This window comes from Lithobates pipiens, unplaced genomic scaffold (assembly GCF_037356315.1).
Source record: "Lithobates pipiens isolate NorthernLeopardFrog02 unplaced genomic scaffold, aLitPip1_a1.2 Scaffold_22, whole genome shotgun sequence".
Lineage (NCBI taxonomy): Eukaryota > Metazoa > Chordata > Amphibia > Anura > Ranidae > Lithobates > Lithobates pipiens.
In genome coordinates, this window is record NW_027507784.1 from 260,446,657 (window position 1) to 260,469,880 (window position 23,224).

Here is a 23,224-nt window from a genome sequence, read left to right on the forward strand (position 1 = left end):
TGAGCCTGATCCTACACAGGATGAAGATGAGGAGGAGCTCAGCTTGACCCAGGTATAGCATTGTTTAAAAGCTTGGATGAAAAAGATACAATGATGTTAATTAGATGTTAGTATTGTAAAGGACTAGCGTCAAATGTAGAGCTTTAAGGACACCGCCACTCATTGGTTCTTCTTTTTAAGGGCTTTGTTTGCACTCTCCCAATGTGGCACTCTCCCAACAAGCAGAATCTCATTGGCATCTCTATGAGGATGGTGATGAGGCATGTATGGGGCTTGTTCAGGTGGTAGCAACCCGTCTAGCCACAGAGCTCTATCTATCATCTCAGCCATCCTTGCTTCTTTTAGGAGCTTTGACCGCCCCATACTCATTCACTCCAGAATAACTTTGCACAGTTCAGCAACAAATTGGAGCTCTGCCTCTTTAAGGTTAATTACCTTTTTCTTGCAGGTTCTCCTCACCTGCACACACAGATTATGCAGTCTCATGCATAAAAACACAGTTCATATAACAGATGAACTTACTTGATTGTAGGGATCTCAGATTGTGCCCACAGCACTTCTCCACCACGTGTAAAGGACTAGCGTCAAATGTAGAGCTTTAAGGAGACCGCCACTCGCTGGTTCTTCTTTTTAAGGGCTTTGTTTTCCCATTTTTATTAAAAGAAAGCTCAGCGTAGGGCGTGGCCAGGACCGGCATGGTGTGAGGAGTGCTGATCGGGAGCTCCACTTGCCTAAACTCCGTTATAGCACATCCAGAGGCTAATCTTACTTTGTACGCCCACTCATCAGGTCAGCTAAGACCCTGTACCAGCGGGAAGCATGTCCCATCCAAAAAAAGCGACTGAAACAGTTTCTAAACTAGCCAAATACTGGCACCAAGAGAGGGGGACCCTGGGGGAAGATGGTGCCGACTCTGCCTCCCCAGCGACCTCGGCCACGGAGGACACTGCTCATGTGTTGGAGGCGATTTTGGATTGCAAGAGTACTTTAACCTGCAAAATTGAGGTGAAGATCGCTGTGTCCTTGATCCGCCAAGATATGCAGAAGCTCAGGGACCGCTTAGCCGGGACAGAGGCCCGCATTAGTCAGGCGGAGGATGAGATCCCGCTACTACAGACTACGACAGAGCGGCTACAACACCAACTCAGTGCAGTCCTGGCCAAATAGGACGATATGGAATATCGCCTAACATTGTAACCTGCATTTCGTGGGGCTGCCGGAGGGTGCGGAGGGATCCGATCCCTCATCGTTTCTGGAAAATTTGCTAACTACCACGTTCGGGAGGGCTGAGTTCTCTGCCTCGTTTGTAGTGGAGAGGGCCCACAGACTAGCCAGTAGACTCCCTCACAGGGCGCACCTTCCCGGACATTTATTGTAAAACTGCTGAACTTCCGAGATCGGGATGTGATCCTCCGTCTCACCAGACTAAAAGGCAACATCCCCTTCAAGAATGGCGAGATCATATTCTTCCTAGACTTTTTCGCGGAATTTCAGAAGAAAAGGGCGCAATTCACTGAAGCAAAGCGGCAATTGAGGATTCGCCATTACGTTACGCCATGTTTTTTCCTGCTAGGCTCCGGGTAGTGGGTGAGGACAAAGCCCATTTTTTTGATACACCGGACTCCGTCTTTGCTTGGCTGGATGCCAGAGCGGATCCGGCCCAAGACCCAGCCTAAAATTGCAGCCTGCTATCACCAACATACGCCCAGATCGTGCTGTAATGAGTCCCGCGCAGAATGCTCATTCTCCTAACAAGTCTTGCACGATCTCGCTCTAAGGTACTGTGTCCCACAATCCCCTATACGCCTCCCCTGAGACATTGCTATCACTGCTAACCTGAACTGTCCCATCTCTCCCCCTCCTCTGAACAACTGTCCCCCTCATGTTCTTTTCACCCCTTCCCTGGATATCCGCTGCCACCCGGGGACAACAGGTATGGTCAGCCTCACATTTGACCTCACTGGCAAGCTACCACCCGTTGCGACGCCCGGATTACAGACTCAAACCTCTGTATCCTTTTACCCCTTCCACCCATGCTATCCTGGAGATCTGAAGCTGGGGGGGTCTCACCCCTCATGCTGCTGCTCAATCTGCAGCGGATAATCGCTCCCCTAGTCGCAGGAACCCTAGCGGGCCCTGCTGTTTTTAATTCAAACTGTAACGTTTGCTATTTAGCGCAAGTATTGTTTCCCTGGACTGTCCGGTCCTTGCAGAATATCCCCGGAAGATTCCCGGGGTGCTGTTGGCCCGGACAGGACAGTGTGTTAGTGTGTAAGTTAATTTGGCTTTACTTCTGGTTTGTTGGTTCACATTTTGTGTATGCTAGAAGGAACTTTATTCGTTGGTATTTACTTGATGATGTGGCTTCTGAGCAATATCCTGATGCCTTGTGGATGATTGTGCCAATTGGGCTCAGGTGGATTGCAGTGCATTGCTGGGTCCTCACTGTCCTGGGCCCTCGGAGGCTCTCATGTGCCCCCTCTTCTTTGGAGTGGGCCGTGCGGGTGCTGGGATGGCTATGGGTGGCGGGGACACTAATAGTTCTATGTCTGCCTGGATGCCTACCCTGAAATGTATTATGTGGAATGTGCAGGGTATTAGGGCCAGGCCCAAGAGGAACGCAGCCCTGTCATACCTCAAAGCACAACGGGCCGATATCATGGTCCTGGTGGAGACTCACCTTACAGGCCAATTATTACTGTCAATCAAGAAACCGTGGGTGGGTTGGCTCTACCAGGCCCTCCATACTGCCAACTCCAGAGGAGTAGCAATATTGTTAGCCAAAACAGTACACTTTACGCTACTGACTCTTAGATCTGACCCGCAGGGTAGATTTCTATTTTTAAATGTGAAAATGAATGGTCTGGAGCTGCTATTAGCGGTGTATATACCTCCCCCCTTCCAGTTGAATGTTCTCATGGATGGTCTCTCTTTTATGGCCCAATTTCCTGCTGTCCCTGCAATATGGTTGGGGGATTTCCATAATGTAACAGACAGAGAGCTGGACAGGTTGACTTTGACCCCCCCTGACTGTCCTTCTCACCCATGCACAAGATTTGACAAATTCCTAACAGAATTGACCCTGGTGGACACGTGGAGACATCGCCATCCCCAAGACAGGGTATATTCATGTTTCTCAGCATCACATAATACTATGTCACAAATAGACCTTATATTGATCTCACACTCACTCCTTCCTAGGCTTGGGGAGGTGGGTTTCTGCCCCCGCATACTCTCCAATCACGCCCCCCTACTGGGCTGAGTTTACACTGGACTCCCCTCCATTGTCCTATACCTGGAGACTTAATCCCTTTTGGCTATCGGTGGTCCCGGATTTGGGGGGGGCGATGCCAAGTGGGATTTCTTCTTGATACTGGCCCAACGCATCGCCAGATACAGGAAAACCACCTCCCATGTGCTTACAATAGCTGAGCAGTGCCTTGCGGATATTGAGTTGGAGTTCTCCAATGACCCATCACCCTCCAATGCTGATCGGTTAAAATTGCAAACCCGAGTGGTAAACAGCCTCCATTTTGAAAAAGCTGAGAGGAAAATATTCTACACTAAGCAGGGGCTGTACGAATGTGGGGAACGGGCAGGACGTCTCCTGGCATACCTGGCCCATCTTGACCACAAACCGCCGACGGTGGTTTCCCTGCATAACTCTGACGGGGATCTGATTACAGACCCTGCTGAGGTGGCTGGGGAGTTAGGCTCCTTCTTCGCAGCAGTATACTCCTCTGCTGCCAAAAATTCACCAGAGGAGGTAGCGACACTCTTAACAAATATAGACTTACCCAGCTCTCCCCATCGCAAGTGGATATGCTGGAAGCCACAATCACCGAAGAAGACATATTCAGGGCAATGTTCCATCTCAAACCATATAAAGCACCCGGATCTGATGGGCTTCCTCTTGAATTTTATACAACATATGCCGAAACCATGATTCCTACACTATGGGAACTATTCTCCTATATATTCCAGGTCGGCTCCTTACCCAGATCCATGGGGGAGGCCTACATAGTACTCATACCCAAACGCGGTAAGAATCTTGAGCTCCCTGTACCATACCGCCCGATATCCCTTCTCCAACTGGATATTAAAATCCTAGCTAAACTTCTGCCTCTGCGTTTAAATAAGGTGATACTGACCCTGATCCACCCGGACCAGGCGGGGTTTATGCCAGCAAAGAATACGGCTTACAATCTACGTAGGTTAAACATGAATTTACAAGCTGGACAGGACCAGATGGGATCCAGAGTCGTGGTGTCCTTGGACGCCGCAAAGGCGTTTGACTCAGTTGAGTGGGATTACCTCTGGGAATGCCTGATGCATTTTGGCTTCGGGCCCAACTTTATTAGATGGCTCAGGCTCCTCCACCAAAGTGCTAGTGCCAGAGTATTGTCTCTGACACCTTTCCCCTCTCCAGGGGGATGCGTCAGGGCTGCCCCTTATCGCCCTTACTGTAAGCTCTGGCGGTAGAACCTCTTGTGTCTTCTCACACCAGGGGATCAGGGGACTACAATGTAGAAGCCTGGTTGAAACAATAAGCCTATACGCTGACGATATGCTCCTTTACCTCACGGACTCTGGCCCCTCCCTTCTGGCAGCATTAGATACAATACAAACCTTTGGTAATTACTCAGGTTTAAGGATAAATTGGGGCAAATCCCAGATTCTCCCTATAGATATAGGTCCCCCCCGCGGAAATTCAAGCCTCCTCACCCCTTATCCGGGTTAGCTCTATGAAAATTGTTAGGCATAGTCATTACCCGCCATCCTGAACTCCTTTGTGAGGGGAACCAGTAGACATAAATTGTCATGGCAAGCGCTAAAAACCCCACGGACCTCGGGAGTGCAGCACTACCTGATTTTAATACATATTATATAGCAGCGCAATTGTCCCACCTCTATTACTTAGACAAACGGGATAAAGATTGCTACCTGGTGCTGGTGTGTGCTCTTCATGTCCGTGCATGCACCCACCCTTTTCAAATATTATTTAGAGACACAGTAGACCCTTGGGTGTTGGGTAGCCGTAAGGGATTGCTCTACAACCATTTCTAAAATATGGGAAATAGTGAGACGCAGATTAAGGGCACCTCCCACGCATTCACACACACCGCTATGGGATAACCCAGGTCTGAAGGAATTACTATCTGTAGCTGATTACAACCTTTGGATGTCCTGGGGAGTAACATATCTTTCTGATATTTATCGTGACGATACTTTGAAATCTTTACAACAACTTAGAGACGACTTTAAGCTTCCCAATTCCATGTTCTTCCGATACCTCCAGCTCCGCCACGCCGTCCAGACTCAGTTCTCTGATCACTCTCCAAATATAGAGCGCATGGACACTGTGGGTGTTTTGATGGGACAGGACCCCTCAAAGCTTATCTCAATGTTCTATAATGACCTTTCCCGACCTACAGCTGTAACACTTGCATATGCTCTGAAGGATAGGTGGACGGGGGATGTGGGGGTGATGGTGGACGAGGAGTGAGAGGACGCGTTGAACACCTGTAAAAAAGTCTCCACAAAACTCTGACCGCCTAATACACATTTATATCATTCACAGAGTTTACATTACCTCCCGATGCCTGGCCAAATATAGACCAGACCATAATCCGCTTTGTCCTAGATGCGACAGCCCTTCTAGTACCTTCTACCACCTTCTTTGGTCATGTCCCATAATACAGGACTACTGGTCCCAAATTGTGAAATTCATACATGATGAGATGGGATCCCCCTTGACACTTTGCCCTAAGCAATGTTTACTAGGAGTGTTCCCAGACCCTGAATCAGATAAATTCCATATTACCTTTTTGCATGAATCATTAATCACAGCCAGATTACTGATAGCAAGAAAGTGGTTGAGAGCATCGCCCCCAACACTCCAGGAATGGATCTCCGCCATTAATAACATTCTACCCTACAGAAAAGAGGTCTATGCCCATAGGGGTTGCCTGGCCAAATATGGGAAAATTTGAGATCCATGGCTAGACAATGCAGCCACATGTAACGATGCCCCCAGGAATCCTCATGATACCTGACCTGTAAACTAATATGTATTCTGCTGTTAGGGCATAGCCGTTAGTCGGATTGCCTCCGTATATGTACCCAACTTCTATGCACATGTATTGTACTAAGAGAACGATCTACATCTTGTATATGTTATTTTGATATACCCTTACGCTACTCACTTGTATGTAATACCAATATACAATTTCTGTAAATGTGAAGTTTTTTCCAATAAACAAACACGTTATTTGTAAAAAAAAAAAAAAAAAAAAAGAAAGTTCAGCAAACAAACATAGGTTTCCCTCACAGAGGTTTTCAGCATTCCTTTTCCCCATCAACAAAATGACATTCAGCCTACTTGGCTCTCACTTCTGCTCTGGTCTTACACTACAGGCCCTTGTCTGTCTCGTACAGACTGTTTCACCAACCACCTTGGTACATACACCTAACAGCCTCTTGCTGCACTGGCTTCCCCGTGGAGCCCTCCTGACTCCTGGTATTCAGACTTCCTGTCTGCTGGGGTGGAGCCCAGAACCATGGTCAGGTTACTACTAAAAACCAGCACACACCTGACCAATTAGTATGCTGGCTGTTCTCAAAATCAGGACCCAGGACTAGGGATTTCATCCCACCCGGATCTCTAAGAAACCCCTGAGCTCCAGGTCCCAAAGTGAACTTGCCAAAACACTGGAGGAAACTGAAAGGCCAGTTTCCTCTTCATGCTACATGCTCCCTGGAGCCCGTCAACCCGTCTGGTTGAGAATTCTGGATCACATTCTCCTTCTAGTCCCTGGCAGGGCAACGCTCTGCCACAGTATGGATAATAATTTGTTGTGTTAAAAAAGTGAGTTCCATATCAATAGACAGTAGTGGCCAAAAAGGATTAGGACAAGATATGAGAAATGCTGGAGTCAGAATGATAGTCTTTACTATTTGGACATATTCCAAATTAAAAATTCATGAGTTGAAAAGTGTTTGTGATTGATGACCAAAAATTTAAATGATGTTGGTTTTTCACACACAGGAACTTTCCGAGAAGGGGCTGGGTCCAGCAGCCAGACAATTGAGTGCAGAATCCCTCCCCTGCGCCCTCCCAACAAAAGGGCCAGGAAGAGCCACCACCTGGATGAAGCCACAGCTGACTTCCTAACAAAGGCTACATCTGTCACCACCCGAGCACCCGATAGTGCTGAAGGGTTTGGCTGCTTTACAGCTAATAAGCTCCACAAGATTGACGCATATCAAAGGGAGCTATGTGAAGGGATAATAATCCAGCTCCTCAGCAAGTCCAGGAAACGAGAGCTAACCACAAAATCACATGTGTGTCATTTGGACCACACACTTCCACCTCCTCCACAACAAGCCTACCCACCCCAGCAAAGCTACCCACCTCAGCAAACCTACCCACCGCAGCAAACCCACCCACCTCAGCAGCATGGTGGCCAGTGGCCAAATCAGCTCCAGGATTCACAACAAGGCCAGTGGTCTGGGGAGTTTAGGGGCTATTAATTTAGCATGTTGTATTTTTTATTTGAGTATGATTTACTAGGTTACAATTTTTTTTTCTGTGTATCATTTGCTCTTTTGGTTTATAATTTCGAATTTAGATGACAGAGAATATGTCTACTAATTTATTAATTTCATTGATGTTGTGAATGCACAATAATCCCAATGGCCTCAGCTGATGTGTAAAGAAGTGTGGAGAGCGATGTATGTGGTTTGGTCTGGTCTGCAAAAAAACACAGCCTGTTGTAGTACCACAGCCTGGGGACATATGTGTCATCTGCTGCTGCTCACAATCTCTTGGAGACCATGACCTTCTTGTGCCCCCTATTGTATGCACTCCTCAGGTTCCCAATTTAGCTCTTTACAAAATGTATGTGTGCCCTGGGGTACAGAGGCTTCACCAGTTCCACCAGTTGATCCATTGCTGCCTTCCTCTTGATTTTGATATGGCATTCTTGTGCTTACTATTATAAAAATATAACATTTCACTAAAAATAGAGATTATGTGTTTAACTTCTAATGACAGTTTGGGAGTAGGCAGGTACATTTCTAAAATTAGGAACAAATGACACAAATAGAGTTGGAGCTTTGAGTTTCAAATCCACTGGGATATGGGATAATGGGGTTGTGCTAACTTGCCAAAAAAACGACAATTTTTTTTATTGATATCACTAGAACACAAATCCTTTGTAAATAGGTTTGTTAGTACTCCATCAGTATCACCAGCAAAGCAGCTTTATTACTAAGCCATTAGAAAGAAGAGAATGCGTGCTGCGTTTCGAAATTTCATAATTTGGCATGTCACAAATGTGCTATCTCCATTACGAATGCTAGTTTTACAAGACCCACAGCTTCCGGCTGGTCTTTGCTTCCAAGGACTTTTGTTGCCGGAAGAGCAGAGCAGAGATCAGTGATCTGCAAAACACAGCCACAGCGCCCACAGTTAGTAGCACACCCCTAGGACACACTTAACCCCTACACTGCCACCTAGTGGTTAACCCCTTCACTGCCAGTGTCAATTTACACAGAAATCAGTGCATTTGTATAGCACTGTTTGCTGTATAAATGACAATGGTCCCAAAAATGTGTCAAAAATGTCCGATGTGTCTGCCATAATGTCGCAGTCATGATAAAAATTGCAGATCGCTGCAATTAAAAAAAAAAAAATTAATAAAAATGCCATAAAACTATCCCCTATTTTGTAAACGTTATAACTTTTGTGCAAACCAATCAATAATCGCTTATTGCTATTTTGTTACCAAAAATATATAGAAGAATACATATCGGCCTAAACTGAGGAAAAAAATCATTTTTTTTATATATTTTTGGGGGATATTTATTATAGCAAATAGTAAAAAATAATATTTTTTTTTCAAACTTGACGCTTTTTTTGGTTTATAGCATAAAAAATAAAAACCGCAGGGGTGATCAAATACCACCAAAACAAAGCTCTATTTGTGAGAAGAAAAGGACATCAATTTTGTTTGGGAGCCACGTTGCATGACCGCGCAATTGTCAGTTAAAGTGACACAGTGCCGAATCGCAAAAATTGCTCTGGTCAGGAAAGGGGTAAATTCTTAAGCGGCTGAAGTGGTTAAAACAGCTAATTTGCATGTTTGTTGTCAAAAAGTCCAATCGTGTGTATGGGCCTTTACAATGTTATTTTTTTTTTCTGCTACACTTTCATTTTTTTATATTTATTACATTTTTTTTTTCATCAGCCCTGTTGAAACACCTGGCAGGCGTTGGTGAGAAATCCTGGGTCTAAACAGACCCCTGACATCTCCCCTTTGAGACAGGGAAAGAGACTGAGGACAGAGATTCCCCATCCTCTTTCTCTGCATCCTCTGCTCTCCAACCTGACAGGTTCCCACAGCATCTGGCAGGAGAGGAGAGGAGGAAAGTCGGAAGGACTGCTGGGTGTTGAGGGGGGCCAGAGGAGTGCACAGGAGGGGCCAGAGGAGCATTCAGGGGGACAGTCTGGGTTGATCGTTGTGGCGGTGTGACATACAACCTAGTATATAGAGTGTAGGGATCAGAATATGTGACATGCCACCTAGCACATAGAGTATAGAGATCAGAGTATACAACCTAGTAAAGAGAATGTAGAGATAGGCGTATGTAACATACAATCTAGTACAGTATATAGAATGTAGAGCTACTAGGGAGAACACAACTGGGGGAATCCATAGTGGAGAAGGATCTGGGTATCCTGGTAGATCAGAAGCTTAATAGTAGCTGCAATGCCTAGCTGTGGTTTCCAATGTGAGGAAAATCCTTTCTTGTATTAAAGGAGAAGTCCAGCCTGAGCTTGTTTGTCTGGGCTTCTCCTCTGGGGCACAGGATTGCAATCCATTTTGCACTCCTGTGACCCATTTTCAGCAGAGAGTGGTCTGAAGTCTGCTTTCCACTGACATCACATAGATCAGTCCAGGCACCGTGGCATCCTGACTCTGAAAGTCTGGATGCACCAGGTGCCTGGACTGATGGCTGTCTCAGCCTCTCAGCGAGCCGTTGAGAGACTGAGATGGCCACTCTCCACCCCTCCACAGCTCAGTGCTCCAATGAGTGTGGAGAAGCACAGAGCTGCTGATTAACAGTCCGCTGCTCTCCACTCGGGGATCTGTGAGAACCAAGCCATTGGCAGTATTCGATGGCTCGGTTATCAGTGCATAAGCGGTGGGGGACCGGATGCAGTATCCACCTAGGTAAGTATGATTATGGGGAAAAAGCCAAACCCATACTTTTCTTTTAAGAGAAATATAGAGTCAAGAGAGAGAGATATACATTTGCCCCTGTACAAATCATTAGCATTAGCATCTGAAATATGAGTTCAGTTCAGTTTTGGGCACCAGTTCACAAAAAGAATATCGGGAAACTGGAGAAAGTACAGAGAAGATTCTACCCTTCAATCCTGTACCCTTTAGTCCCCATGAAATGATATTAGAAGAACTGGGATATCCCAGAAATAATCCAGTTAGGTTTGCAAAGAAACTTAGTGCTGCAGAAGAAGCATATAAAGCTTCAGCTAATGACATTTAACAGATTTGTATTAAAGCATTGGGCAATAACATGGCAGGGTATATACTTAACCACTTCAGCTCCAGAAGATTTTACCCCCTTCGTGATCAGGCCATTTTTTGCTATTTAACACTACGCTACTTTAACTGGTAATTGCGCAGCCATGCAACGTTATACCCAAAGAAAATTAGTATTATTTATTTCACACAAATAGAGCTTTCTTTTGGTGGTATTTGATCACCACTGTTTTATTTTTTGTAAAATAAATGTAAAAAGACAAAATACTATATTTTTTACATTCTGCTATAAAACATATCCAATAAAAAAAATATAAAAATCTAATTTCCTCATAAATTTTGGCCAAAACGTATTCTGCTACATGTCTTTGATAAAAAAGAAAAAAAAATCCCAGTAAGTGTATATTGATTGGTTTGTATGAAAGTTATAGTGACTACAAGCTATGGTATATATACTTGAATTTTTTATTTTTTTTGTTATACTACTAATGGTGATGATCAGCGACTCATAATGGACCTTTGTAACTTTGGACTCATAATAAAGTTATGATAATTTCCAAAATCAGAAATGCAGCAGATCCCCAATAACAGGTAGGTACTAGTTGCGGGCTGGCTGTGGGCATGGCCTTCAGAGGATGTCTATGCAAAGAACAGGCTCGGGGTAGCCAGATATCATTTTAACAAGCCCACAACTAAACCATAAGTCAATCCAAAAGTAGCCTCAAAAAATGTGTGTCACTAACAGGTGCTGTTAGACTGGCTAAGCTGAATAACTCAGGCTGCTGGACTGGCCTGGTTTTGGAGTGGCACGGTCTGGACTGGCTGGCTATAAATTGCAGAATTCATTTTGTGCTGCTTACTGCTTGATAGATTCAGATATAACTCAACATTTGCCTTATTACAATAGTCTCACCAATCACTACATTTCTCCTCAGCTATATCCTCTATGGATTCAAAATAGTATACCAAAGATTGAGCGTGCGCGTGCCAGAGGTTTGTATCAAGTCCAGCAAAAAGTTTATTTATTGTGACAATGCGTCTGGTGATATATCCAATGCAATTGAGGGACTCACATTTTCCCCTTCATCAGGGCTTAAAGTGGTTGTAAACCCTTACAAACCACTTTGACCTACAGGTAAGCCTAGATTAAGGCTTACCTGTAGGTCCAAGAAATATCTCCTAAACCTATACGGTTTAGGAGATATTTACCTGAAGACAGCCACCGCTGTCCACGGCGCATGCGCCGTAGACAGCGGCGCGCAGGCGCACTGGGTAAGCCGCAGATCGCGGCAATATGCCGCAGATCGCGGCGATATGCCGCGAGTGCCGGCTCCCATGCGTGACGTCATCGCTGCTCCGGCGAATCACAGCGCCGGAGCAGCAAGACCCACAGAGACCCATCAAGAAGATGGACGCTCGGAACTACAGGGGACAGCGGTGACTTCGCTGGCTCCTGTGTCAGGTAAGTGACACATAATGGACTACTATGGGATGCATAGTAGTCCATTATGCTTTACCATCAGGGTTCACTTCCTCTTTAATTGCTGGCCGTTTTTGAGGTACAGTGAACATTGAAAAACACAAAGGGTTTACCCAAGTAACTGCCAGCAGCCAAGCCCTTTTGAAGGGGAAGTTGTGAGCCCCAAAAAGAGTGGAATATACAGTACTGTGCAAAAGTTTTAGGCAGGTGTGAAGAAATGCTGTAAAGTAAAAACGCTTTCAGAAATACATATTTTAATTGTTTATTTTTTATCATTTTACAAAATTAAAGTGTGCGAATAGAAAAAAAAAACTCAATCAAATCAATATTTAGTGTGACTACCCTTTGCCTTAAAACCAGAATCGATTCTTACACTTGCATACCTTGTACACTTGCACAAAGTGAGGGATTTTGTGGGATTACTGTCAGGTGTATGATTAACGAATTATATCAAGCAGGTGCTAATGACCATCAATTTTACATGTACTGTAGGTTGGAGCACAGTCAATAACTGAAACAGAAACCGCTGTGTAGGAAGCTTAAAACTGGGTGAGGCCCAACCCGTGTTTTGGATAGGTATCAAACAGTACTGTACTAAGGAGTAAAAGCATAATCAACATTTTTTTTTTTTTCAAATAACGTTTTATTAAAGATATCAAACAGTGTCTGAAAATAGCCTGAGCATTGTGACACAATAACAAAGCTGAGGCACACAGTTAACTTGTACATATGTGGTGTCAATACACAACATTCTAGATGGAAAGTACGCAAGCTCAGTGTACTATAATAGCTATCAACACGCAGTGACATTCCACCTTCTCTGCTCCCCGGGCTACATAGGGACCGGATAGCCAAAGAAACAGAGGACAAGACATATAGAATAAGAATAAAAAGAAAAGGATGGAAGAATAAGAGGAGGGAAAGGGAGAGGGGGTCCATCTCTCGGCTCACGGTGGGTCCTCATGATCCGCATGGTCCAATCAACATCCGCCTGGAAGAAAATCACCTGGCTTTTAGGAAAAAACTCAAGACCTTCCTCTTTTAGCAGATGATCAAGCTCGCCACAGCGCCTAGAGGTGATTCAGTTCACATTGTGTGCTATACAAGTATTTCATTCATTCATTCATTCATGACGATGCCATTCATCCCAGACCCTGTTATGCACCTCCAACCTATCCTGTAACCTGGCCATCATCTTTTCAATGTTTTCTACATCTTTTATTCTAGCATATAGGTCTTCTGGAGAGGGTGGGGCCTGCCTCTTCCAGTGGAGGGCAATCAGGCATCTAGCAGCCGTGAGTATGTGCCTTAACAATTTCTTAGAGGGTTTAGTAATCCGCAGAGGCGACACTCCTAGTAGGTAAAATTTCGGGGACAGGGGGATCGGAACTCCCAGGAGGCGGGACAGCAGGAGCTTGGTTTCCATCCAAAACGGAACAATCTTAAAGCAGCTCCAATAAACATTGAGCAGACTGCCCTTGTCTCCCCGGCAACGCCTGCATCTGTCTGAACTTGAGGGGCATATGGCGTGGAGCACACTTGGCGTCATGTACCAGAAATATAGTATTTTGTACGTGTTTTCTTTGTATAGAGTGCAATAGGAGCTCTTAGCTGCCTGGGACCAAATCAGCTGCCAGGTTGCCATCGGGATCTCCTCTCCCAGCACCCTCTCCCAACGGAGCATATAGGCATGTTTGCCCTGAGTGGCAATGGAGTAGGAATTGAGCAGCCAGTAGATATCAGATATCAGGCCTTGGAGTGCCTATCCTTCTAATATGATGCTCTCGAAGGGGGACGGCACAGAGAACTGGAGATCCAGGGTTATGGATTGGGCGTAATGCCTTATTTGCAGATAGCCATAGAAAACCTGGAGAGGTAAGTCATATTTCATTTGAAGTTGGGTTAAGGAGAGCATTTTTTACGGGATCTGGGGCGATCAAGTGACCAAAATGAAAGAGATCCCGGGTTGCCCAGGGAAGAGACATCTGACGCGTAAGTCCAGCGGGCAGTTTAGGGTTATAGAGAAAGGAGATTAGGGGCGATTTTTCCAAGCCAAGGTTATGTTTATGGGACAGCGTGCGCCAGAGTGACATGAGCAATGCCATTGACCCCAGAAGTCTCTCTGGGTCCACCTCCTCCTTTGCCCTGCACAGTAAGCTATTTGGGTGTGTGGGCGCTATCCAGATCTTTTAAATTTCTGTCCATTTATTATATGCTCTTTGGGGGAACCAGGAGGTGAGCGCTCGCAGTTGCGTCACTTGGTATTATTTAACCAAGTTGGGGAATGCCAGCCCCCCGTCATGACGAGAGGCCACCAGCACCGAGCGGGGTACCCTGTGTTTCTTATATTGCCAGACAAAGCACAGCAGGTCGGCCTGCAGTTTTCGCAGGAGTGTGTAAGGGACTGGGATTGGTAATGTTTGGAACAGATATAGAAGTTTGGGGAGTATGGTCATAATCAACATTTTATTGTACAATTTGATTAAAAATAACAATTGATTGGCTGGTGCGTTGATTTGGTCACACTAAATACAAGTACACAATGTTCTACAAACATACAGGCTGCTCCAGGACTGCACACTTTGTGCCCTGCCATCCACTGGGGAGACTTCTGAGAACAGGCCGTTTAGGTCTGTATACTTTGTGCCCTGCATGTGCCCACCTCTGGTGGCCGTCACTGTTTTGCACCTCAGTGGTTCTTGTTTGATCTCCTCTATAGGCATTTGGGTGGGCTGCTTTTCTGCTGCCTGGGTGGATGCTATTTCTGGTTTAAATTCCATTTTCGGCTGCTGTATATGTATTTCTTCCCTGAATAGTGTTTATGTTGTTCTACCATCATGCACCCCTGAAGAAAGAACTTTTCTGAAACACATCGGGTGATACCGTACATGATTGTCACAGCATATCTGTGACATCAACAGTTTTTGTAGAACATTGTGCAGTTGTATTTAGGGTGACCAAATTAACAGTCAATTATTGTTTTTAATTAACCACTTCAATACTAGGCACTTAGACACCTTCTTGCCCACGCCAATTTTCAGCTTTCAGCACTGTCGCAATTTGAATGACAATTGAGCGGTCATGCTACACTGTACCCAAACAAATTTTTTATCATTTTGTTCCCACAAATAGAGATTTCTTTTGGTGGCATTTGATCACCTCTTCGGTTTGTATTTTTTGCGAAACAATTTAAAAAATACCGAAAATTTTGAAAAAAAACAAATTTTTCTTTGTTTCTGTTAAAAAAATTGTAAATAAGTACGTTTTCTTCTTCAATGACGGGCACTGATATGGCTGCACTGACGGGCACTGATAAGGCAGCACTGATGGGCACAGATGAGGTGGCACTGATGAGGTGGCACTGACGGCCACTGATGGGCACTGATAGGTGGCACTGATGGGCACTGATAGGTGGCACTGGTATGCGGCACTGATGGGCATTCATAGGTGGCACTGATGGGTACTTATAGGTGGCACTGATAGGTGGCATGGATGGGCATTGATGGGCACTGATGGGCACTGATGGGTGGCACTGATGGGTGACACTGATTGGTGGTACTGATGACACTGATGGGTAGCATTGCTGGGCATCACATGTTATATAATGGTGCCAGTCAGTGCCCATTTGTGGGCACTGATTGGCACAGATTGGTCATAATTTGCACATGTGGATGGCCCCCGGGGGTACATACCAGGCGATTCACTTGTTGCTCCCTTCCCTGGTGGTCCTGGCAGCTTCCCTGGTGGTCTAGTGTGGGCATCTGAGGGGGAGCTGCGCTGATAAACAATCAGTGTAGACCTCTCCTGGCAGGAGAGCCGCTGAATGGCTCTCCTCTACTCACGTCTGTCAGACGCGAGTGAGGAAAAGCCAGTCAACAGCTTTTCCTGTTGACATCGTGATCAGCCATGATTGGACACAGCTGATTACGTGGTAAAGAGCCTCCATTGGAGGCTCTTTACCAAGATCGGTGTAGCGGTGTGTCAGACTGACACACCTCACCACCGATCGCCGCGATGCGCACCCCCACGGGCGCACGGCTGCTGTTATCCTGAAGGACGTCATATGACACTCAGTCAGGATAACTGAACCACCACCCTGCCGTCATACTGCTGCTATAGGCCGGGCGGAAAGTGGTTAAATTGTACAATAAAATGTCGATTATGGTTTTAGTGCTTAGTACTGTTTGATACCTATCCAAAACACAGGTTGGGCCTTAAGAATCCCAACGCTGGGTGAGGAACAACCAAACTCTGCTACTATTGTGAAGTTGTGTAAGACAGTTTCATGTCACCATGGCAAGACTGAGGACACAAGGTAGCTATACTGCATCAGCAAGGTCTCTCCCAGGCAAAAATTTCAAAGCGGACTGGGGTTTCAAGATGTGCTGTTCATGCGCTCTTGAAGAAGTACAAAGAAACAGGCAACATTGAGGACCATAGATGCGGTGGTCAGCCAGGCAAACCTAATGCAGCAGATGAAAGACACATCATGCTTCCCTTTGACATCGGAAGATGTCCAGCAGTGCCATCAGCACAGAACTGCTGGAAATCAGTGGAACCCAGGTACAACCATCTACTGGCCAGAAATGGTCTTGATGGAATTGCGACCGAGCAGTCATTCTTTTGATGTGGAAACAAGGCTAAGCGACTCAAATATGTATAAAAACATAGAAACTCGGGTGCAGAAAAATGGCAGCAGGTGCTTTTGTCTGATGAGTCAAAATGTAAAATATTTGACTGTAGCAAGAGGCAGCTTTTTCGCTGAAGGGCTGTAGAGTGGTACAAAAATGAGTGTCTGCAGGCAACAGTGAAGCATAGTGGAGGTTCGTTGCAAGTCTGGGGCTGCATTTCTGCAAATGGAGTTGGAGATTTGGTCAGGAACAATGGTGTCCTCAATGCTGAGAAATACTTATCCATCACGCTATACCATCAGCGAGGCGTGTGATTGGCCTCAATTTTTTTCTGCAGCAGGCCAACAACCCCAAGCATACAGCCAATGGCATTAAGAACTATCTTCAGTGCAAAGAAGAACAAGGAGTCCTGGAAGTGATGGTTTGGCCCCACAGAGCCCTGATGTCAACATCATGGAGTCTGTCTGGGATTACATGAAGATTCAAAATGATTTGAGGCTGCCTACATCCACAAAATATAAGTGGTTAGTTCCTCAAGATGTTTGGCACAACCTACCTTCTGAATGCCTTCAAAAACTGTGTAGAAGTGTACCTAGAATAATCTATGTTGTTTTGAAGGCAAAGGGTGGTCACATCAAATATTGATTTGATTTGGATTTCTCATCTGTTTTACTTACTTTTTTTTTTTACTAAGTTTGTTAATTGATCAAAAAAAAAAAAAAAACGAATAACACTTCTATTTCTGAAAGCTTTCCTAATGTACATGCATTTTTTCACACCTGCCTAAAACTTTTGCACAGTACTGTATATACTCAGACCTGTTGTCAAGATAATTTACTGGACTTAAATAAATCTGTGGCACTCTCATACTTTTATTTACTATTTTGATCTCTCCAGGGGACCCTAGAGACACCTTGGCTGACAAAGAGCTGCCTGTAAGAACCATCTTCTCGCCAATTCCTCCCACAGGGCATACATAACTGAATGGCTGTGGAGGGCTGTGTACAAGATGTATAGCCAGCTATAGGGGTTTAAGTGTTCCCAGTGAAACAACTAGCAATGCAAAGACACCTATATGTGAAACTATACAGTATAAACACATATAAACACAGAATTTAAGGAGAAGAACAGCAGGAGGTGTGAGGCCGCAGCGGCTGCAAAGGATTTGCTGGTCTAATATGTCAATATGGCTCTGTTTACAGGACAAATTGTACAGCACACCTACTGTCTAAAGACCAGTTTCTTCCATTTCAGAGCCCATGGGAGCATGCACGCAAGACACAGGTCAGAAGAACACTCTCCAGCGGTTCTAAAAAAATCTGAATGGTCTTATTTCTATGTACAGTATTAAAGTAACATGTTTTCCACATTGACTTATTTGCATATACTGTAAAATGTTGATAGCAATGCTCTTTCTAGAAGATATTGGGTAAATCAGGGGATGGCATTAGTGTTTTCTATATTTATGCAGTCTAGTATAGTTGTATATATGAAAAGAAAAGAAAACTAAAGTGGATCATTAAAGGTTGGTACAATTGCATTACTTTAATTAAAATTACAGTTACCTTTAGCACCCTCCCTTTACCTAAACTAGACACCCCCCCCCCCTTTCCCTTCCTTTCTCAATTGGACAACCACGGCCAGAAGAAATTAGCCCCTCTAGTCAAAATTTTCTTTCTCCTGGACACACCTGTACTTTAGAACCCTTTAGATATCTATGGGAACATCTCTTGAGCATCTCCTGTATCATGAGAGGGTCTCACATGAGTCTATGGCGATCTTTTCGGCCAGTCTTTCATTGACACGAAGAGATAACAAAGTGAGCAGAAGGATAACCCTATCAGTATGCTCCTTCTTCATCATACAATCCTGATGACCCTATCGGCATGCTCCTACTTCTTCATTCAATCAGCAGCTGTGTCTTTCGTTTGAAAGTATCTGCTCGTTGTTTTCTTATAAAATCCACTGAACTATGAAGCCCTCTTTTTTTCATTTTATGACTCACCCTTCTGAAAGTCCTTACCCTTAAATGCGGGTTCCACGGAACAGATTAGAGTCCAGACCTACCAGCGGGGGAGAGGATCCGAACAGATGGATGTTTGAAATTTCCGCCCTTGCCTGACTGATCCCTCCTGTCTGTACCTGTCGGATCTCTGTAATAGAGATCCTACGGTTCTGGTAAGCTGCCATCTGGCATTTTCTTATTCTACGGCTACCAGGTGGGACTGTATTGTAAGAAGAATTTCGGGTTTGGATCTCACGGCTAAAGATCTACCCTTTGGACTATTTGTGGACACCTTATTGATCTTTTTATTTTTTTTCTAGCATGGTTTTGGTTCAGCACGGGTTTAAATATGAATATCTACTTTGTTGCTTTTTGGTTGTCTTGTTTGCCAAAAAAATGTTTGTATAGGAAGTTGTAAATCTATTTGTTTGGGTTTGCACATATTGATATAATTTTTGGATGCTGAATATTCAGGCTTTTTTTTTTAGATTGTGGCACCTTCATTTATATATCACTTAGTATTTTGTATTTTTATATATACTTATTTTCACCAATTTTTATTGGGGTTAGCGTGGATTTTCCATGTTATACATAGCAAAATATTTACCTCCAATCCGCTGTTACTCATGTAGTAAAGTCCCGAGGCCCCTGAGGACTAATGGTGACCTCCAGAGTTAGGGACAGCTGACATCCTTCAGTGTAAAGTGGGTTACAAGGCTTGGTGGGTGTAATGCAAGAAGACATGGTGGGCGCCAGACACATTTTGAATGCAAAGAGATTTATTGTCTCTTAAACAGAACTGTAGGAGAGAGGGTTAGAGCCAGGACACCCTTAGATAGATGTAAAGATAATTAGCAGACTCAGAGACTTCTATAGGTGGACAGCTATACAGGGGAAGGCCTCCAGCCGGACACCACTTCTGTGTAGGTTGGACCACTGTCTCCTATGGCAACAATCTTATAGCTGTTACTAATGTTAAAGATATTCAACTATCTACAACACGAACAGTTCTCTTTACCCCACACTCACTCACTGTGGGTCTTCACCCAACGAGCTCCCAGTCTCTCTCACTAGACTTTAGATCCACTAGCTACTGGATCCCCTGAGCTCTTTCACTGTAGCACTCAGTATCTTCCTCAAGCTTCACCCCTGCTTCCCTGCTGGGTCTCTGGCTTGGCACTCACAGATACTCTTCAAACTTCACCCCTTCTGACACGTTAGATCCCTGGCTTGGCACTCCACAAGCATCACCTCTGCTGTCCTGCTTGGTTCATTGGCACTTCCCTGGCAAGAAGTCTGCTGTGGTACTGGCCTCAACTATCAAAGTGATCTCCGGTAGCAAGGTGAATGGTCCCTTAGCAGCGACAGCTTCCCCTCTACCTCCGACCACAACCGGTTCCCTGGCCAGCAGAACCGTTACTTCTAGTTGGACTACAAGCCCGCAAATCCAACCCTACGCTGCTTCCCTGCTTCTGGATAGGCCCTCAGACAGCCTAGCAGCCAGATGTCCCTGGGATGGGGACAGGCCAAGGGACCCATTAAAATCCCTGTCAATTGGCTGAGACACCCCATTCATTCCTAATCTGTCCTTGCAATGCCCTTGTCTTATCTAATGTCACCAGATATCGGCTATCGACAGAAGAGAGAAGTGCAGCAATTCCAGAATTAGGGCGAAATCAATTGAAATCCTAACAATTGGCGAATAAATTTAATAGCAACCATGCCTAAACATTAGGGGGCTACATTCATTTCTAAGTGCTGCAGCCTACAGATAGAGGGGCTCCCTGTAGAAAAAATATGTGGTATAATAGCAGGCATGGACAGAGGTAAGTATCCCACTCCTCTACTGCTCAGGAGAGCAAGGAGGGGGGTATTTGGGCAGTAGGTACACAAATTTGTTTCTTTAATTTATATATAATTTTGAAAGTACGACTATAAGTAAGCATGTTCTTTAATGGTTTTTAGTTGCTATATAAGAAATGCATTCATTGGTGTTTTTTCTGCAGTTCAAGCTTTGAGTCACGGAGGCATGTGAGCAAATGTACAGTACGTGGTAACCAGAAGCCCATAGCCAGTGTATCCTAACCATCGTAATGCTGTTTCTGTAATCTGCAAGCTCAAGTGAAATCTAATACACTAGCATTAGGATGTGGTATGTACATGCTCTTCGTCCATCAGTGTTGTTGTGTATTAGGGAGACTCCAAATAAACATCATCACCCTGCAGGGGCATGTGTGAACAGTGGTGTCCCTGACATCCATGACATCCATGTGACAGTTCATGACATCACATGCCTAAGGTCAAGTCAAATGAGGTCACTGAAGGTCAGGCCCCAACTCTACGTCAAGCCTTTAGGAGACAGGTGCTTGATATGCACAAAGAGTTATGGAATTTAGTATAACTGGCTAAATACAGAAATAGAAGGTCAAGGCTGACCTGTGCTGAACTGACTCTAAAACCAGCCCTCACATACAAATAAATGAAAATGATCATGTTATTCTATTGAAAGGTCTAGAAAGGCCAGTTCCACCAAAAACAACATTAAAGTTTTGTGCGGTTACAGGAGATCTTCTGTTGGCTGTATGAATTTTGGAACTACAGTTGGAAGGGGCAGGGGCGTACCTAGAGCATTCGGCACCCGGGGCGACTCCTATATCTGGCACCCCCCCCCCCCTCACTTTAAAATGTAAAAACACCTCACTGTGTCCCCTGCATACCTCTGCATCCCCCAATATCTCTTTGTCACTACTTTGTACCCCCTCTCCACAACTGGACTCCTTTACATTGCACAGCCCCCCGCAGCTCTGGATCCCTTTACATTACACACCTCTGGACCCCTTTCCATTACAAAACTGGTGAACCTCTGGACCTCTTTACATTACACAACTCTCTGCACCTCTAGACCTCTTTACATTGCATAAACCCCTGAACCTCAGGGCCCCTTTACTTTACACAGCACCCTGCACCTCTAGACCCCTTTACATTACACAACACCCTGCACCTCAGGATACCTTTACATTACAAAACCCTCTGCACCTTTGCACCCCTTTCAATTACACAGCACCCTGCACCTCTGGACCCATTTACATTACACAACCCCCTGAACCTCAGGGCCCCTTTACTTTAGACAGCACCCTGCACCTCTAGACCCCTTTACATTACACAACACCCTGCACCTCAGGACACCTTTACATTACAAAACAATCTGCACCTCTGGACCCTTTTACATTACATAGCACCCTGCACCTCAGGACACCTTTACATTACAAAACCCTCTGCACCTTTGGACCCCTTTCAATTACACAGCACCCTGCACCTCTGGACCCATTTACATTACACAACCCCCTGAACCTCAGGGCCCCTTTACTTTACACAGCACCCTGCACCTCTAGATCCCTTTACATTACACAACACCCTGCACCTCAGGACACCTTTACATTACAAAACAATCTGCACCTCTGGACCCTTTTACATTACATAGCACCCTGCACCTCAGGACACCTTTACATTACAAAACCCTCTGCACCTTTGGACCCCTTTCAATTACACAGCACCCTGCACCTCTGGACCCATTTACATTACACAACCCCCTGAACCTCAGGGCCCCTTTACATTGCACAGCACCCTGCACCTCTAGACCCCTTTACATTATACAACAGCCTGCACCTCAGGACACCTTTACATTACAAAACCCTCTGGACCCCTTTACATTACACAACCCCCTGCACCTGTGGACCCCTTTACATTACACATCCCCCTGCACCTCTGGACCCCTTTACATTACACAGCACTGTGCACCTCAGGACACCTTTACATTACAAAACCCTATGCACCTCAGGACTCCTTTACATTACACAGCACCTCTGGACCCATTTACATTACACAACCCCCTGAACCTCAGGGCCCCTTTACATTGCACAGCACCCTGCACCTCTAGACCCCTTTACATTACACAACACCCTGCACCTCAGGACACCTTTACATTACAAAACCCTCTGCACCTCTGGACCCCTTTGCATTACACAACCCCCTGCACCTGTGGACCCCTTTACATTACACATCCCCCTGCACCTCTGGACCCCTTTACATTACACAGCACTGTGTACCTCAGGACACCTTTACATTACAAAACCCTATGCACCTTTGGACCCCTTTACATTACACAGCACCCTGCACATCTGGACCCATTTACATTACACAACCCCCTGAACCTCAGGGCCCCTTTACATTACACAGCACCCTGCACCTCTAGACCCCTTTACATTACACAACACCCTGCACCTCAGGACTCCTTTACATTACAAAACCCTCTGCACCTCCTGGACCCCTTTACATTACACAGCACCCTGCACCTCTGCACCCATTTACATTACACAACCCCCTGAACCTCAGGGCCCCTTTACATTACATAGCACCCTGCACCTCAGGACACCTTTACATTACAAAACCCATTGCACCTCCTGGACCCCTTTACATTACACAACCCCCTGCACCTCAGGACCCCTATACATTACACAACCCCCTGCACTTCAGGACCCCT